The sequence below is a fragment of the Trachurus trachurus genome, assembly GCF_905171665.1.
Source record: "Trachurus trachurus genome assembly, chromosome: 17".
NCBI lineage: Eukaryota > Metazoa > Chordata > Actinopteri > Carangiformes > Carangidae > Trachurus > Trachurus trachurus.
This window is the reverse complement of record NC_139900.1, coordinates 6,485,424-6,505,367: the sequence shown is the minus strand read 5'-3', so window position 1 is coordinate 6,505,367 and position 19,944 is coordinate 6,485,424. Positions and strand designations below refer to the sequence as shown.

Here is a 19,944-nt window from a genome sequence, read left to right as displayed (position 1 = left end):
TGGTTCAAAAGTCTGTTTTTCATTAACCAGTAATCCCCCCCATCGACAAACTGAAGTGTTCCTTTCAGCTCTGAATTAGCCGTTCATATCATTCATCTCTCCATGGAGCGGGTAAGCTCGGTGCTGCTGCCATGTGGTGTCGCCATGTTTTTACGTTCAGTGGCAGCGTGACGGTAGGAAACCACGGAAACTCAGCGGAGACACCGGAGCTGTCGGCTCAGGTCGAGGTGGCGTCTGTGAAAAGTCACCGCGGTAACGCAGTGAGGAGAAATGGAGCGTTACACTGATGCTGCATTCACCTGCAGTCGGGCAGACGGCCGTCGCTAACAAACCAGATGTCATTTTAGTCACAGAAGTCCAGAGAAAGACGGTAAAACGTGGGTCAGGTAAACAATACGACATCGCCATGACAACATATCATTTATGCCGTTACGTGCAGCGGCTGTCGTCCGTCTGCTGTCTGCCCAATTTCACGTGAATGCAGCATGAAAAATACGATTGAGTTGCTTGCGATATACAACCGCAACGCTAGATGGGAGGAATTCCTACACAATGTCGCTTTAAGAAGCTGAAATCTGAGAATTTTGACTTTTTTTTCTTTAAAAAACTACCATTATTGTTCGATTAATCCATTAAATTGTTGCAGCTCTAGTTGAACCATCTGTAAATCCGATGGAGTTGGTCCAAGGATCTTGATTGACGACTAACGCAAGCGCCGAGGCAGCAGAGTGGAGAGCGTTCGTGCCCCAAATCTGTCCAGTGGTGGTTAAACCTCTGGACCCTTGAGCGAGCTTGGAAAAACACAGTCAGGACACCAGAGTGGAGCTTGTACACACACACACACACACACACACACACACACACACACACACACACAGATAGAGACATATGAGAGAGGCTTTGTTTTTCGTCAGTGACACTCGGCCCCTCTTGTCTCGTCTCCAGATCTGGACACAAACTCTTGAGGCGTCTCTTGGCTTCTGAGTTTCACATGAAGCTCCTTAAGGTTGAATAAAAACTGAAGGTTTACTCGTTTACTCAGCACGATGTGTGAGATTTATAGGTACGACGACAAAACGCACTGAGAAGTTTCAATCTGATATGAAGACTCCTTCACCTGATGGGCGCAAGCTTCAGATAACACTGATACAAAATGAAAGCAAAAACACACACACACACAGTGACACACATAGAGACACACACACGGCAGGAGTTTCAGCCCAGAGGTCAAACTCCACCTTCAACTCCCTGAATGACTTATCAGCAGCAGCAGCAGCAGCAGCAGCAGCAGCAGCAGCGTTGTTGACCGGTGTCAGTGTGAAAATTACCATACAGTCACAGCTGAGTGGCTGTGGGTCGATGTGACAGAAAGAAACACCGGATGACATAATCTGACCACAGGATACACAACTTTGTTTTGTTTTTGTTTTTTATCCAGTTGGTGGAAATCTGAAAAATACATGAAAGTTGAAAAAAAAGAAGAACTTTTCTAACTTTCAGATTTCTATTGTTTCTATATTGTTTATCAAAAACTCAACAACTTGTTAACTTGTTAAAGACTGTGAAGTGAAGTTGCTGTTGTTGCCCCCTCCCCCTCCCCCTCCCCCTCCCCCTCTAACCCCCCGGCTGTGTGAACATGCTTTCTGAATGAGTGTTAACAGCAGTTGTTATCGAAGCAGAGCAAACTGAGTTAACAGTTGGCTGGTTAGACCTCAGGTGACAGAGCAGCTCGGCCTGCTGACTCTGCACTCTGTGTGTGTGTGTGTGTGTGTGTGTGTGTGTGTGTGTGTGTGTGTGTGTGTGTGTGTGTGTGTGTGTGTGTGTGTGTGTGTGTGTGTGTGTGTGTCATTCACAACCACTCCCCCCCCAAACACACACACACACACACACACACACACACACAGCCACACTCGCACTCACACAGTGTGTCAGAACCACAATAATACATGGCAGCTCAAAGTCCACTTCTGACTAAGACGGTCACACACACACAGTGAGCATCCAACTCCTCACTGTTTAGGAACAAATACACATTATAGTTATCATCATAGTATTGTTATTATTATTATCATCATCAGCTGTGACAGTGTAGCTGGTGTTGTTTTCCTCTTGCAGGCGTTCCTACACATTTCAAATTTCAAAATCCCATACTTTTTCCAATCCAGACCTTAATTTCCATATATCTCAGTAAAAGAATTCCAATAATTTGTGGCATCTGAGTAAATAGATGTGTCTCATGTAAATGAATGATGCAATTAATCATTTGTTTTCATTATTCTGAATTTGTATGCCATTACAGTATGTCACCAAATAATTTCCAGGAGATTGTAGCTATAGGTACAAAATAATTAACCCAAATAACTTCAGATGAGATCAAACCCAGATAAGTATTAAGAAGATAAATCCATACAGTAGTTTCCATTTTCCATACTTTCCAGATTTGCCATACTTGTGTAGGAACCCTGCTCTTGTTAGTCTCTGTGTTAGTGTGTGTGTGTGTTTGTGTGAGTGGGAACTACCACTGAGGCTGTTTTGGGCAGGTGTTTACATGTGTGTGTGTGTGTGTGTGTGTGTGTGTGTGTGTGTGTGTGTGTGTACTTGTATAGCTATACATGTGAGGACTAGTTTGAGTTTTAAACCATCAGAGTGAGGACATTTTGGCCGGTTCTCCATTCTCAGACCCGTTCCAAGGTTAAGACTTTATAATAACTAGGTTATTATAAGTAGGTTGAAGTACGGTTAAGAGTATAGGTTAAGGTTAGCAGGGTTCCTACATCTTAAGCCAAGTTAAATTTAAGACTTTTTAAGACTTTTTAAAGCCACTTGAAATGAAATTTAAGACCGACTTCATAATAAACACAAATGCAGAAAAAATCAATTACATAGGGTTAGGGACAATTTTACCCACTTTCCTATGTGATCCAAGGTAAAGTGACTGCTACATGAACATTGGATTGTGTCTCTTTCCAGCTGTCCTTTCACAATAAATGCATAAAAAAAAAAAAAAAAAACACTGACTCGGGAGCTGGTGGCGGTGAAACTTAGCGTTGACGGCCGCCACTAAAACTTCTCTATGTCGGATTGTTACCAATTATTTTGAGATTTGAGACTAATTACAACCATAAAATACCACTTACCATGTGTTAACATTTTTAAGACCTTTGAAAAATTGATATAAGACATTTTAATGCCAATTAAGGCCTTGTTTTTAGATTAATGAATTCAATGCCTTTTAAGACTTTTTAAGGATCAGTAAGAACCCTGCTAAGTTAGGCATTTGTTTTGGATGGTTATGGTTTAGGGTAAGGGGCTAGGGGCTAGGGAATACATTATGTCAATGAGTGTCCTCCTCACAAAGATAGCCATACAAACATGTGTGTGTGTGTGTGTGTGTGTGTGTGTGTTGGTCTGTTGTCAGTGGGGCAGCATCACAGCTGTGTTTAAACACACAGTCATGAAACTCCACAGATGTTTAAAACGAAGGCGAGAGTTCAGGTGGGTGTGGCCTGAGCTCTATTATGTAATAACAACAATAATAACAACAATGATGATGATGACGATGACTGTCAACATGTTGTCGACTGGTCACTCACCGGTCACGTCATTCCAGTCATATCCACATATCTGAGTTAAACCAGTAGGATTCATTCTGAAACTAAACCAACTAACGGTACTTTTGTTGTTTTTTCCCCACACGTAACTCCGGTTGTTTAAGATCCAGAAGGTAAAACACACACACACACATACAGACACACACATATACATATACACACACATATAGACACACACACACACACACATACACAGCAAACACAGCAGTTACTCAACTGGCCCCAGATCACAATAACAAGAGCAGGAATCTGGTATCACTCCCTGATTAACAGGTTCGTCAACAACACAGCTGATGTTCAGTGAAGAGCAACACACACACACACACACACACACACACACACACACACACACACACACACACACACACACACTTCACTCACTTACCTCTGCGTTGGTTCAACCTGTCCATAACCAGTCCAGAGCCGACCATCGACCATCGGCCATCCCATAGCGGCCACCACCAGGTGCTCACACTATACTGTCAACACACTTATACACACTTACACACACACGCAGTCGCACACGCTGCATAAACACAATCTCGTTGTGTATTTCTCTCTCTCTCTCTCTTTCACTCTCTCTTGTGCGTGTGTGTGAGTGTGTGTGTCATCTGCGCCTAATGACAGCTGACAAACTACATGCCACAAATCCTCTCTCTCTCTCTCTCTCTCTGTGTCCCCTCCCCCATCACGTAGACACACACTCCTCCCTGTCTCCTCCCACAACACACACACACACACACACACACACTCCTCCCTCCTGTTAGCCCTAGGCAGCGCTCCCTCCCTCCCTCCCTCCCTCAGCCTTTCTAGAGACTGAATCATTTACATGGCCTGTTGATCTCACATTTAGGACTCACATTACACACTGAGGCAGAGCTGAGTATTAAATTATTATATTATTCCCATTTTATTGACACCTGTGTAAAACCGAGGCGAATATTGTAAAAAAAAAAGTAAAATAAAATGTAAAAAGCCACTGCAGCTTACTGAATAATGAAATGGCCTCATATTATCGATGAGTGTATGTGTGTATGGCTGAGTTGGTTATGTAATATCGTAATATCAGTTCTTCCAAACCATTTCTTTACAGTAATCGATTCATCGAAAAATGGATGGATTATTAAATTAATCGGTTTGAGAAGGTTTTTTTAAAGGGATAGTTCAACATTTTTGGCAAATAGTCATAGTCATAGCAGTAGGTTTGTTACCTTTATTTGTCGGTGCAAGCTATTTTTAGAACGGCGGAGCAGAGCGGCGAGCTGCTCAGAGCTACGCTACGGAGGCTCATGGGATTTCTTGGTTTCCCTCATCAAACTCATCAAATACATGAATTTATTATTTTATAATTGCATGAATTTACCTCTAAATCAACTCTGTCTGGTAACGTTCTGTTATTATCTCATAGCGTGGTGAATGTGCAGGTCACAACTTGTCCACCAGAGCGTTTTGGAGTTGTTGGATTGTGTATTTGATGAGTTTGATGAGGGAAACCAAGAAATGCCATGAGCCTCTGTAGCGTAGCTCTGAGCAGCTCACGGCTCTGCTCCGCCATTCTAAAAACAGCTTGCACCGACAATTAAAGGTAACAAACCTACTGCTATGACTATAGGGATTATGGCAATGGGTCAATTTGCCAAAATGTTGAACTATCCCTTTAAGAAAAAAAGTCCAAATTCTCTGATTTCAGCTTCTTAAATGTGAATATTTCTGGTTTCTTTGTTCCTTTATGACAATAAACTGAGTCTCTCTTTGGTTTGTGGACAAAACAAGACATTTGAGGACGTCGTCTGGTGGTTTGGGAAACACTGATTGATATTTTTCAACATTTTTTAACATTTTATTGAACAAACAACTGATCGATTAATCGTTTTCGTAATTGATAATGAATATAATCGTTAGTTGCAGCTCTACTCTACAGAGTCGACTTCATGCATGGACGGAGATGTTGAAACCAAAACCAGCTTTCCTACAAACTGCTGCAAGCACCCACACCTCCTCCTTGTCTCGCACAGGCTGCACGTGTGTGTGTGTGTGTTTGTGTGTCTCATTCACATCTCAGTCTGTTTCATTTCTCTACGCTACATCTCGAAGGATAAGAAGAAAAAAAAAAAAAACTTTTACGTGCACGTTCACAGCAAAACCGCAGCAGTTTCAAAGTTGCTTTTTCTTCCAAGTCTGCAGACGTTTCTGAATCAAAGCGAATGGATGTCGGAGAGAAAACAGAAAGCGAGTGAGCGACAAAGGCTGTGACTGTACATTCAGCACTTACATAATAATAATAATAATAATAAGCCTGGTCCCTGTTTTGATAATAAGCCTCACACTAAGTGAGATGGCAGATAACACAATTGAAAGTGAGAGACAGAGAGAGAGAGAGATGGGTAATTTTAAAAATGCTTTTAAAAAGCTCTGAGTGCTGGTGGAAGCAGCTGTGTTTCACAGGTCACACACTCACTCACACACACACACACACACACACAGCATATTTGCACAAACAACTCTCATTCGAACACACACAAAATTTGTGAGTATGCTTTCACTTGAACACATACACACACACACATACACACACCTCGGCTCTCACACGTGCACACAGACCTGTCTCTGCTTTCGTTTTCCCTGTCGTGGTGTCAGGATGTCCCCGAGCTCACACACACACACACACACACACACACACACACACACACACACACACACACACACACACACACACACACACACACACACACACACACACACACACACACACACACACACACACACACACACACACACACACACACACACACACACACACACACCGGTTCAGATGCTCTGCTCTTTAAACTCAGGCTGCGTTTCTCAACCTTTGATCCCACTGTGAAGCCATTTTCACTGCTACAGTTCTCATAACCCCCACCACCCCAACATCGGATCCATGTCCTAAAGTACACACACACACACACACACACACACACACACACACACACACAGTAAAGTGCAGTAAAACTTTTTTGCATTTTGCATAAGCTGTTGTGTAAATCACCAGGCGGAGATAAAGAGGTGTCGAACATGAAAAGTCTAGAAAACTCAGATGTTGTTGTAGAAGCTGCACATTTTGTCTCCAGGAATTTCAAGTTGTTCATAATATGTTTTGTAAAAAGGGACATTCATTCATTCATTCATTCATTCATTCATTAATTCAATGTAAACATCTTAATAATGTATTTCTTTGTACTAATAACCAACTTCTAGTTATTTATGGGTTATTCTGCTGTTATTCTACCAGTCGGCTCCACTGGAGATCAAACTGTGCCGTATGTGGCACATGAACTAAAATGAGTTTGACTCCCCAGATTCACCTACATCTTCTCCTTCACAATATAAAACAGTCAAGAATATATATTTTTTTGTGCTACTGTCCCAGTTTTCTATTCATCATTGAACTTTTTTTTTTGTCTTTGTATTTTTTTCTTTCTTTTATTCATTTTTATAATGGACCTGAGTCTGTAATAAAGTTATCCAAAAGAAAAAAAAAAGAAAAAGAAAAAAGATACAAACTGTGTACGAGTTAAAAACAAAAAATCATATATCATGAATAAATATAAAAAATGTCCACTTACCTCATATGCAAAGCATTCTGGGTAAACGTACACAAAGTGGTTCCTTGTGACATCATTCAGTTCTCTGTGAAACACAAAAAACAAAACGATTAATATGTAAATAAAAGAAAACAACATCAACAACTGACCTTCACCTTTCGTCTCTAAAACATTATAGTCTCTAAAAACAACCGGATCCTCATTCTCCCACAATGCATCTGTGTCCCGACAGTTTACAATACAGACTTTGTGCCTGCTGTTTACTGATATCTGCACTCTTGTGATATGACTCGGGTCATTTTCTCAGAATCACTGGACTTTCCAGGTCTGGTGAAGCAGCTCAGTGTCAAACCTCACCGGACTTTCCTGCTCAGCTTTTTTCTTTTTTCTTTTTTTTTTTGTTATGGTATAAGTGACGATTCATCACCGCGGGGTGAGGGGGGGGGGGGGGGGGGGGGGGTCACGCCTCCGTATAGAGCCGGGACACGCCCAAGATCGAATGTATGGACCTGTGTATGTGTGTGAGTTTGAGTTTTTAAAGGGATAGTTCACCCAAAATTGAAATTTCACTCAATTTGGACGAACCAGGGTCTGTCCTCTTCCCGGTTGGTCCAAATTTGACGAACCGGGAAGAGGAGCTTCCGCTACAAAACAAGCTTGAAATATAGACTTATTTAATTTTTTTCGGAACAATTTCGCATTTCGGGGCTTCAATACAAGACGGACATTACATACGAGCAGCATGGAGGTATTTGGATGTTTTTTTGGTGTGTCTTTTTGTTACGAAGACAGTTGGTATCCATTTGCAACCGTCATATGGACATGCACTGCTACGCCGAGACCCCCTGTAACTCAGAGAAGGCACGGAGGACTCTGAAACTTCTCCCAGCCCTTAGTCCACATGGAGGGGGAGTAGATATAATGAGTGAAATTTGAATTTTGGGTGAACTATCCCTTTAACAGTGTGTATAAAACATCTTTTTTTTCTCCTTTTTCTTTTCAGACGTCGACTTTAAAACATCGTCTCACTTTCTCCCACAATAACAAGAGAACCTGCTGCTTTTCCCAGACTCTGACCCGGCCCCCCCGCCCCGGCCCGTCTTCACACTGTGCGGCCGACCCCGAGCCGCTGTGGGTGCCGGTCCAGGTTCACCGAGTTCCCACTCCGCGGTTTGCCATCACAAACAACCCCCCCCACCACCACCACCACCCCCAACTCTGATTTGATGAAACTTTATTTGAACAGCTGAGCCGACGCAGAAACAGGAAAACTTCTAGCTCGTGATGAAGTGAATGGAAGTAGAAGAAAGAAAAATGGACGCTGCAGTGCTGGGCTTTTATTTCCAAACAAACCGAGCAGTCGGCTCACGTATCCTGTTGCCGTGAGACTCTAACCTGCTCGCTGATTGTCTGTCACATCGCCGCCCCGCCTTTTTCTTATGTAATCGGGTGAAAACTCATCTTTTCAGGAAATATCACATAACACATGTCCTGTCCTCGGTGAATCACATTCTCTCTCCTCCTCTTCTTCCTCCTCCTCCTCCTGCTGCTGCTGCTGATCGTGTAGTAAAGGTTTCTCAGAAAGGTCACGCTGACTCTGACCTCACGCAACTATTTCTGGCCTGTAAATTGCTTAAAATTGAACCTTATTATGTCGGTTGTAAATTAGTCAGAGTCGGATCTTCAATGAAAACAGCTTGAACGTCTGAAAGAGTCCACAGGAGTTGCGAAATGGAAGTTTTTTACGGAAACACTGTACGTGTCGTGATGATGATGTTGGGCGGCCGGGGCCTTTTCCCGACTCGGTCCGATTAATTAAGAAGAAGAAATGTTTATTATTAGTCTGTGTTTACCGTCTGAGGAACAGGACTAGTGTGGAACCAGATTCAGTGTCGTGTCGTGATGCAACAGCCACTAAACACTTCTTCCTCGTGCCGGTGTCTGAGTCGGAAACTGCAAAATTCCACACAGTGGATCTAAATTTGAACAATCAGCTGAATCCGTAAAGGGCTGTCGACGCTCACACACACACACACACACACACAACAGAAATCTGAAATCCAGATATTCCTTTACAAGAAAGACTAAAATCAAACCAAAACTGTGTTTGTTTGACTCAGCTTAATTGTAGGATATTGCAATTGTGGTGTTTGTTTTGTGTTCCATGTATTAGCTATTATTGACTCTATATAGAAATAAAAAGGTCCAACTGGAGCGACCGTGCTACAAATTCACGGGGGGAAAAAAACAGGCTAAAAACAAAGTTAAGTTAAGTACATATTTTTATATTTTCAATTCAAAATCAAGCAGTAATGACTATGATTATACTAATCAAACACCTCTAATGCGTAGTTGTCTTCATAACTTCTGAAGTCAAGAAGCATCAAACAAAAGTGTCCCTGGAAACACTTTTATAAATGTGTAGCATGTTTGTGTCTTTGCATACGTTTTACTATGTATGTTGAGCACTCAGGGCCACCGTAGCAAACACACATCAGCTCAGTGACAGTGGATTTGTGTTGCGCTTCAATTTCCACCATATTTACGTAACCTGCAAGACTTTAAAGCCTTTTAAAACCTTAAAACACTACGACTGTTTATTCCAATTTGTTGCCTATATCCGATCTTTTCGTCCGTCTGTTTACATGTTCTATTGAAGTGACCCATATCTGCATTTAAACCTGATTGGCCTGCGTGAAACGACACGCATGCGTAGACGCAGTTGGCTACCGAAGCAGAAGAGGAAGTCAGCCGGTCAGCTGCACACACTGTCATCAATATGCGCTATCGACGCATTATTGATAACATACGACTCACAGTGCCAGGAAGGGAATATCCGATCTGTCTGTTTAGACTGAAATCCGCTTTGTATCTGATTTATTTCCACATATAACGGAGGCCTGCATCCGATCTTTTTTACTTTTTTTAATACTGGTTTAGTTTTTATATTTTTTTATAATATATTCTAGATTTTAAATGTTTATTGTCTGCTCCGGGGGTCTGAGAGAAACACAACTTCAATCCTCTGTATGTCCTGTATTGTAGATTGACAATAAAGCTGATTTTGACTTTGATCAGTATCCGATATCGTGCTTTTTTTCCCCCCCGTGCACACGTTCATGTTACAGATCCGATCTGCGCCACTTGAGTGGAAAAAAAGTCAGAATTGGGCCACTTGAAGCATAAAGACGGCCTGACTTTAGTGGGAAAGCAGCAGAACAGGAGGAGATCTGAACCTGTCTCTTTAGAAATTGGAGACAAGCTCCTGAGGAGGCTAGGGTTGGGGTGGGTGGGGGCGTGGGGGGGTTGTGGCAAGACGCAGGAAGGGGCTGATGGGAAATGTGGTGCGGTGAGACAGAGAGGTGACCAAAAGTTTACAGAGGAGCTTTTTGTTTTTATATCATCACAGTCAGTGACACCGAGGCTTTGTCGATTTAATCGGAAAAATGAAGTGTTTTACCAATGAACTGTGGAGGAATTGAAATGCTGCGATTGCAATATAATAGTTAAGACACAGTAAGTGTAGGTGTGTGTGTGTGTGTGTGTGTGTGTGCGTGTGTGTGCGTGTGTGCGTGTGTGTGCGTGTGTGTGTGTGCATGGAAATGGTTACTGACAATGCCAAAAGAAAAAGTAGTAAAAAGGAGAAGTGAGTTTTTTTGGTCAGCGGCCAAATCTGAAACATCTGCCGGCTCTTCCCCCTGGCGTGTGCGTGTGCGTGCGTGTGTATATTATCTGTGTGTGTGTGTGTGTGTTGTTGTTACTCAGTGTAAGCACATGTGTGTGCGTGTGTGTAAGTGAAAGACAGCGAGTCGCTCTCAGTCAGTTGGACACAGCCGACTGCGACCACAGAGCGACTTCGACGTGCACCTGCCACTGCTGAGAGATGGCTGCGTGCATGTATGTGTGTGTGTGTGCATGTGTCAGAGTGTGTGTGTGTGTGTGCGTGTGTGTGTGTGTGTGTGTGTGTGTGTGTGTGTGTGTGTGTGTCAGAGTGTGTGTGTGTGTGTATGTGTGTGTGTAGGAGGGATGGACAGCTAATCTCCAACCAACTGCTTTGTGAATTGCACAAGCACACATGCAAGTGCAAATGTTCCTGAGCGCACAGTGACAGAAAGACGACTCAGAAAGACGCTGTGATTGGACACGTTAAAGGAGCTTGATGAATAATAATAATAATATTAATAATAATATTCATATTAATAATCCCAGGAAACGTTCCTCTGTGCCGTGCCGTGGTGTGGTCAAAGGCTGCAGGAAAAACTAGTTAGTGACTTGAGTTAAGATGAATTTCTGTCAAAAAAAAAAAGAAAAGAAAAAAATAGCGTTTCCTGCTACAGGAAGACGACGACGCTCACAACGGCTCAGCAGGACGGCCCACAGTTTGCTTCTGGGAAGGGACAGGCAAAAAAATGCAAATATCTTGATCACACAACATACTCCCCCGAGGTACAGCACAGTTAACCATCCTCTTCCTGAATCCAGGGAGGAGGAAACGTAAACAGACGGTCGCTGCCGCTGCTGTAGCTCGCAGCATTTAGACTCAGTTTCATTGGAACTTATTTGCAGAAGAGGATATCACTATATTAGGCTTTGGCAAACAACCACACACACACACACACACACAGTGTAAGACAGTTAGAGAGAGAGAGAGGGTAGAGTGAGAGAGTGCCACAGAAAGTCAATGAGACACACACACACACACACACACACAGACGGCCTACTTCCTGGCTGTGATTAAACTCTGTGGGGACACGTGATGAGCAGCAGCAGCAGCAGCAGCTTCACTGAGCCCAGAGCTGGTTAAAGGACCATCACCACACGTTGACCACTCTGCCATAATCCTGCCGTCCATTAACACATGGTGTTATACAGCGTGTTTGGGCGCCACTGGTCTGTTCATGTGAAGAGTTCAGCAAGTAGAAGATGAAATGATCTCCAAAGGTTAATATTTTAAACAATATCAGTGTATTATTTTAGTTTTCTACAAAAAAAAAGGGAAACAAAGCAGCAGCCTGCAAAAGAATGGAAAACCCAGAAGACTTGAGCTCTCATAACTTTGACTAAGATATCAGACAAGATATTTACTATTTACACTGTGATGAATGAACGAAAGAATGAATTTATTTATTTTGAACATGTCAAAAATGAAAAAAAATATATATATACACAAAACAAAAACAAAAAATAATAATATAGCCTAAGCATCATCAAATCATAAAATGCACAAGTTAAAAAAAAAAAAATCCAAAGGGGGGGCTACTACTAACCATGCAGGGTGACCAAGGCACTTTTCCTTTTCTGTCATTTTGAAAATAAAAATGTAAAATGTAATCTGAAACATTACGCCTTTTGGAGATCATTTCATCCTCCACTTGCTGAACTGTTCAAATTAAAGGTGTTCAGAAACGACCGTTTGTCCTGTTTGTCGCGCCTCTTTCCACAAGTTTCCTCGAGTTTACGCGAGTAAGGAAAACGAATTTGATTGGTCGTTATCGAGTGGGCGGGATATTCAATGTTTGGGTTGAGAGTGAGCTCGGTGTGTGTATGTGTGTGGGGGAGTGTGTTTAGCTAACGTAGCTAACTGTTAGCTAGAGGACTTGCTACGTTATAGCTTGCTAACTTAGCTAGCGAGGCTAAGTGATGGAGCGCAGGGATCTGGAGGAGGAGAGTGGAGTAGGGACGGAGGAGAGTTTGTGTCGGTGCTGGTGGACGAGTCTCCTCGTTTTTCTCAGACATTTGATTGACGGATGACAGATCCTGATATCATTGGCTGATGAATCGTGACGCATAATTCATGCGCCCGCATTATCCAATGCGAAAAAAAACTACCCCACTTTCATCCCGGATTTACTCAAAAATAGGATTTTGCACAAAGTTTGGGCTACATCGTCTGATAGATGAATGATTACACTATTTTTAAGACCCATAGTGGGCTCAAATGCAATTTTCTTTTCTGAATACCTTTAACAAAAACTTTGACCCAAACTTTTGCATGACAATATAACACACTGACTGTGCTCTGTGGAAGGATGCTGCAACAAACAGCAACGGTGAGGGGGTGTCACTTTTGGTGACGTTTGAGCTGGTCGCAATCATTTTGCATATAAACGACCGTTCACATGGTTTCCATTCATCTGTATAAAAACAGCTGGATGAAACTAACAGAAGTGTCTAGTTTCCATCACAGTTCCCACCGTTTGAGTGGACTGGTCCTCTTATAAAGGGGAACTCTCCAGGTCTGGTCTTATTTCGATGGCAATTAACCGTTATGTAAAATGTTATGGTTGTGACGGCTCTACTCACAGAGTGACTGACAGTAGGCGTAACCTGCACCGTGTCTTTTAAACTTCTACTGATGACACTACGTCCATTCAAAAGATGAGTCGTCCGCCGACAGCTTTTATATTTTTACAACCGTCTCTTTTTCCCCCCCTCAAACTCCTCACAGCAGCCCCCCCGTGGCCACAGATGTGTGACGCTGTGTAAAAAAAAACACCCCGAACCAAAGCTGTGTCAGCCTCAAACCAGTTTCTGATTGCATCTGTGGGAGAAGAAAAGAGAAGTTGTCCGTAGATTGAAGTTTAAAGACTGTTTCCTGATGCAATAAATGTCATAACTCCACATGATGAAACGCCCCATTCCATTCTCACAACAACACAAAAAAAAAACTGTGAGAAAAAACGAGATTGGGGAAGTGTTGCATCAAAATTGGTAGGCTACGACTAGATTTAAAGACTATGGTGAATTCTGGCCTCAGTGACCACGACATTAACCTCCTGTTCAGCTGTTATTGTTGTTGTTAACTCCGCGCCACCGCCAGAAAAAGCGGCCATGAACGCCACAACTGGCCCGGGCCCGTGTCCCACGTTTGGTCCGCGGGCTAAAAGCCTGTTATGCTATTAGCTTGTATTATCCCACTGGAGGCCTGTGGTGTGGACTCTGTCTCTGTCTCTCTGCGGCTCGGCCCTGCTGTCACAGCGCAGGAGAATTACAGCCGCCGTCAGCTCCAGCTAACCAAATTAGCACTTGTTATGCAACCTGCTTGACTTGGCTTCCAGGTCTGGTGCCTCAACCCCTGCACAACTCTCATTAAGGTTTTGCACATGGGACCAGCCCACTGACTGTTATAACTCACCATAACTGTACATAGGTTTGTTTGTTTTCCTACTTTGCACTTTTTTAGGACTCCTTGGTCAAATAAAGTTGTTTTTTCATACCACCAGTGTTGCTGGAGCTCCTTTGAACATTTTCCACTTTTTAGGACTGACATGAAAAAGCAAATTTGCGTCCTGCATGAGACGATCAGGAAATTCTTCACAGCACAAAAAACCCATAGAGTCTAAATTTGAAAATGAACTACAATTTTAAAAATGTGTTCCTTTCTCAATTAGAGGTTTCTCTTTGGAGAGGAACATAGGAGATGTAAAAACAGAGAAAAACTCCAAGGCACTCTCTTTAAATCAGCAAAGCGCCTTCATTTATCTGGCTTTGTCATAATGACATATTAAAAATAACTCTGACACATTTCTGCATCAAGCCTTCATCAGTGAGTCAAACAGACATTTCAGAAAACACCTAATTTTTTGAATATGCCAGTTAAATAAAGGCATTTTATTGATTTAAAGAGAGTACCTTGGAGTTTTTCTCAGTTTTTATATGAACTAAAATATGTCAGATGACATATTTGCGAGAAAAGATAATCTTTATTCTCTATTCATGGTTGAATAGAAACAGTGCTGCAGTGTTGCTTCCTGTGCAGACGACCTGCTGTGAACAATACTACACTGCACAGTCACTCTCACTCTGTCTGACTGTTTACAATCCCCCGAACGACCAGCCTTTCTACGTGCGACCCGTGACATCACATCCTGTTTCTGAGCCGAGTGCGGGCCGGGGCAGCTACTTCAGATCACTTCAGCTTTCGGTTTGGCGTGCGGCCTGTTTGTGTTGTGTGTTTTGTGTTGTCTTCCTGTCTCTGAAGAGAAGAGGATCCTGTTGCACTTTTTCAATCAGTTTCATTCACAGAAATAAAAACAGATCGAGCAGATAACGCTTGCGGCGAAGACCTGAAGAAACCAGCCACAGATCTGTGACACGTTTGGCTGAATTCACTGAGCATTTGGAAACGTTTCAAGAAAAGATGAGACATTGAATCAGCTGTTAACTGGTGTAAAACGGGACAATAGCAGCTACAACAAAGGATAATGAAAACAAAACTGTTTCAAAACAAAAGTGATATTGTTATTATTTTCAAAATAAAACTGTGCACATGAATGATGCTGCTGAATTCTTAGTCTTCAGATTCCTATAAATGCAGCACACCCTTGAATTATACTAATACACATATTACTCACTGCAACTGATATAATGAGTCACACGAGTGAAGTATGGCGGTCGTCAGATGGTACATGTGCATGTGTGTGTGTGTGTGTGTGTGTGTGTGTGTGTGTGTGTGTGTGTGTGTGTGTGTGTGTGTGTGTGTGTGTGTGTGTGTGTGTGTGTGTCGCTGGTTAATTAGAGCACTTGGTCTCAGGAGGATCAGACCTGGAAGACGACTGTCTCTGCTACGTGACAGGAGGCCAGGTGGCAGTGTGTGTGTGTGTGTGTGTGTGTGTGTGTTTGCGCATGTGTGTGTGTGTCTGATAGGTTTGTGGTAGTGAGAGGAGCCAAACATAAACAAACACTTTGGAGTAAACAAACACACTTATGTCCGCACAAACTCAACACCGGTGGTAAATGGATGGAGACAGAGTGTGTGTGTGTGTGTGTGTGTGTGTGTGTGTGTGTGTGTGTGTGTGTGTGTGTGTGTGTGTGTGTCAGGTAGCTACAGTCTTGACAACGTTGTGCGTCCCTACATATGTGGAGAGGTGAGGTCACCATCTGTTGAATCGCGTCTTGAGAAATGTTCATCAGGTTTGTTTGGCGACAGAGAAAGATGCTGTGTAACGTCACTGCTGCAGTTAGTCCATGTTTATATTTGATACCCCTAAATGGAGCCATTTTGCCCCTAAAATTTGAGAGTGTTCAAGTTAAAGGTGTTCAGAAATGGCCGTTTGTCCTGTTTGTCGTGCCTCCTTCCACAAGTTGCCACACGAGTTTACCCCAGTAAGGAAAACTAATTTGATTGGTCATTATCAAGTGGGCGGGATATTCAATGTTTGGGGCGGGGCCGAGCTCGGTGTGTAAATGTGTGTTTGTGCGAGGGTGTTTAGCTAACGTGGCTAACTGTTAGCTAGTAGACTTGCTACGTTATAGCTTGCTAACTTAGCTAGCGAGGCTAAGTGATGGAGCGCAGGGATCTGGAGGAGGAGAGTGGAGGAGGGACGGAGGAGAGTTTGTGTCGGTGGACGAGTCTCCACGTTTTTCTCAGACGTTTGATTGATGGATGACGGATCCAATATCATTGGCTGATGAATCGTGAGCAATGTGACGCATAATTTGTGCGCCTGCATTATCCAATGCGAAAAAAAACTACCCCACTTTCACCGCGGATTTACTCAAAAATAGAATTTTGCACAAAGTTTGGGCTCCATCGTCTGATAGATGAATGATTACACTAATGTTAACACCCATAGTGGGCTCAAAATCAATTTTCGTTTCTGAATACCTTTAATTTTTCATCTACTTGCACATGTGCATTGTGCAACTAGTATATTTGCAGCTGTTTTTTTGTTTGTTTGTTTTTTATCACTGGTGAAATGTGGAAGGAATGACTACAAAAAATCTGGTATCTGTCACTACAGGTGTCAGGCCAATGTGTGTAGGATCATGAATGAAAAAGAAATGTGAATATTGGCTTTGCAAGTCAATTTATGGTGCGAGCCCCTATAATTAGTTAGGGGCCACTGTGCTTCTAGTAAATAAAAAAAAGTTAGTCTGAAGCCCTGGAATACAACAGACAATAAAAAAAATTAATAAATAAATAAACCAGCATTAGACTTGGGGACAATCTGTCTGTTTCCAATTCAGTCAAACAATTACAGCCAGGATGGTTTTAAAAAGAGCATATGTGTGTTTCTTAGCGTGGATTTGCTTGCAGAGGATAAGACCTGCTGGAAAACCTGTTATGAAGAACTGCACAGTCAAGCCTCTGCCCTTCCTCCTCCTCCTCCTCCTCCTCCTCCTCCTCCTCCTGCTGCTGCCGCTGCTGCTGCTGTCATTGGTCAGGGAACTGTTTGAGCCCTCACGTGGTTCAGTGAATTCAAGCGACTAAAGGATCCCACACCGGGCAAGCTGCCAATCTCATGTTAAGATCTTGTTCTTAAGTACATTCCTGCACTCTTGCTGCAGCACCACTTACACATAAGGTACTTTTGGCATTGAAATGGCATTGAAGCACGCTGGCATATGAGCAGATAAATTGCTGCGCTTTTAACATTAAAGCTGAGGTGATGAAATGGTAAAAAAAAAATAAAAAATAACGAATAAAAAAGTAAAAACAAAAGTAGTAAAGGATCCAGTTTGATCCTTGAACATGCATGATTTGTGATTCATGCTTCTGGACACGCTTAAGCATCTAACAGATTACAGAAGAGAGAAAAAAGGGAGGGGGGTTACAGGCCAAACCTGGCAACCTGGGCTGTATGTCGCAATCCTTTTCAAAGTTCACTTTGGGGTGCAGAGAAGAGCAAATAAGCTCAAAAAAAAAAAATCATGAGTGCAGCCCTCCAAGATAACATATCCAGAGGAGTCCGATGGCACCTGTCACGTAGGCAAACTTGCAGGTTCCCTAATGGTAACATACCAGCACATCAGCAAACACAGACAGGAAAACCAGCACAACAGCAAACAGAAAAGATAAATTCTTCTCCCCTGCACTGCTGCACAAATACCTACTCCACTGTTAGACAATACAGGTTTAAGCTGAGGTCCTATTTCTGTCCAGTGTGAACGTGTGCAGCTCTAAGACACACCAGCCCTGGAAAAGCTCATCCGATGCCACGCTGCTGCTGCTACTACGGATAAACAAACAGAATGATCATGGAAGCACATGATGTGTTTAAACACAAGCACTTAATGCATCAATTAACGACGTGCAATGAATTCTCAATGGTACAAACAATATACAAGAGTGCATGCAAGAGTATGCAAAGCAACAATCCCTGAAGGCATGCGTCTTGAAATGTTATTTTGTGTGTAAAGGTGTTGGCATAAAGAGAAACTATGCAAACATTCAATCACTTTGTCTATCCACCTCTCCAACTGTATTCCTGCCTGATATAATTTACACCTTACTGGGGCTGCTGCTGCTGCTGTGAGTGAGATTATGATCTACAAACAACACCAACACATTACTTTGAAACATTCATCTGTTTCAAGGTTCAGGCTCTGTTTTCGTTTATTTGTTTTTGTTTTGTAGCTACTGCAGGATTAGACATGCGTTTCTCTTCGTCCCATTGCCTTGAGGCTAATCGATAAACTGCCAAGATAACAAGAGTAAACAGGAACAAGACCGGACATTGGTCGGTTTACTCTTCAAAATACAACCAAGAAGAAAGAGAAGGGGGGAAAAAAGGCCAGGGGAGGAAAGCCTTATAAAATACAAAAAAAATAAAAGCAGGAGGACATTCCAGTCATGTTAATGTTTAGGGTTGACCACATTAGTTATTTGCACATGTTTCAATCTGATGTGTTTTTATATAGGAAGTGTTGAAAATGGTGTTTGGTAAACTGTCCTGTGATGTTGGTGCACATTGTAATAAGCTAATAAAACACCAACAACATGCTACATGGCAGTTCACTGAATAAACCTATCTTCTGTAACGAAATGGTGTAAAAAAAAAAACAGACATAAAATGCTAAATATAACCCCCCTCCAAAAAAAATTACTACAGTATTTACTACTGAGTGTTTTATTTTGAAAAGACCAAACCGGAAGTGTGTATGTTATGTGTCTACGACGGTTTCCCTTGACTTGTCGAGTCGGGTTGAGGAAGTCCGTCCGAGCGATATCAACCGGGAATACATCAACAATTTCCCTGTCAAACTACTCACTACAAGTTCACCTCAGTCACACAAACACACCCATAAAATAATTTATCATAAAAAAAAACATTTAACGGTCATGACTTTTTCTTTTCTTTTTCTTTTTACTTTCAACGCTACAGTAAAACCGTCGGGTCTCGCCGCTCCATATATAAGCCTAGGCTGTACAGTGTTGTCGAGTCGACCAGCAGCAGGAAGCGTCAGGGTTTTTTAACAGCTAACTAAACTGTTAAAGTTATAAAAACACAGCACACGAGTCCAGTAACGTCCGTTTGGGGATTATTTTTTCTTATTTGAGCAGTTATCACACAATATTTGAACGCGTTTACACACGTTAGCGTTTACTTTTCTCTTCCCCAACCACCACTATCACACACTTCACTTCACTAGTTCAGACCTGACCGACTAGCAGCAGCGGATTTAAATTTAACGGCAGAAAGTAACGTTTTTTCAAAAAGAAGAATCCGTCCAGCTAACGTCTACTCCGTCACTCGGGCAACCCAACGGACATTGATAGCTGTCACTCAGGCAACAGCAACGGACATGTCTTCTCCTCCTTCTCCTCCTCCTTCTCCTTCTTCACCCGACAACAGTTCATTAAAGACGCCAAAACAATGGAAATAATAAGAAATAAAGAAATAAAATGTAAAACACCGGTCGCTTTTAACACCATTTCCCCGGATTCAAACTAGTTCACCACATTATATAGGCTATTATATTTTCACAACACCACACACCACAACAGCAAAAACAATCATAACGGT

At 42.4% G+C, this 19,944-nt stretch overlaps 1 protein-coding gene across 4 annotated transcripts in view; it reads right to left on the bottom strand.

Moving 5' to 3' along the window:
* The window catches only part of LOC311001078 (nuclear receptor coactivator 2-like), a 68,995-nt gene that overhangs the window by 48,661 nt on the left and 390 nt on the right, over nucleotides 1-19,944 (bottom strand). For 3 of the 4 annotated variants that reach the window (XM_083992040.1, XM_083992043.1, XM_083992042.1), the window contains exon 1: nucleotides 3,997-4,224. The gene's annotated coding sequence lies outside the window, so the exon portion shown is untranslated. Of the gene's footprint in view, nucleotides 1-3,996; nucleotides 4,225-7,216; nucleotides 7,281-19,944 lie in introns of those variants that run through there. The other variant, XM_083992041.1, reaches the window with a different exon arrangement.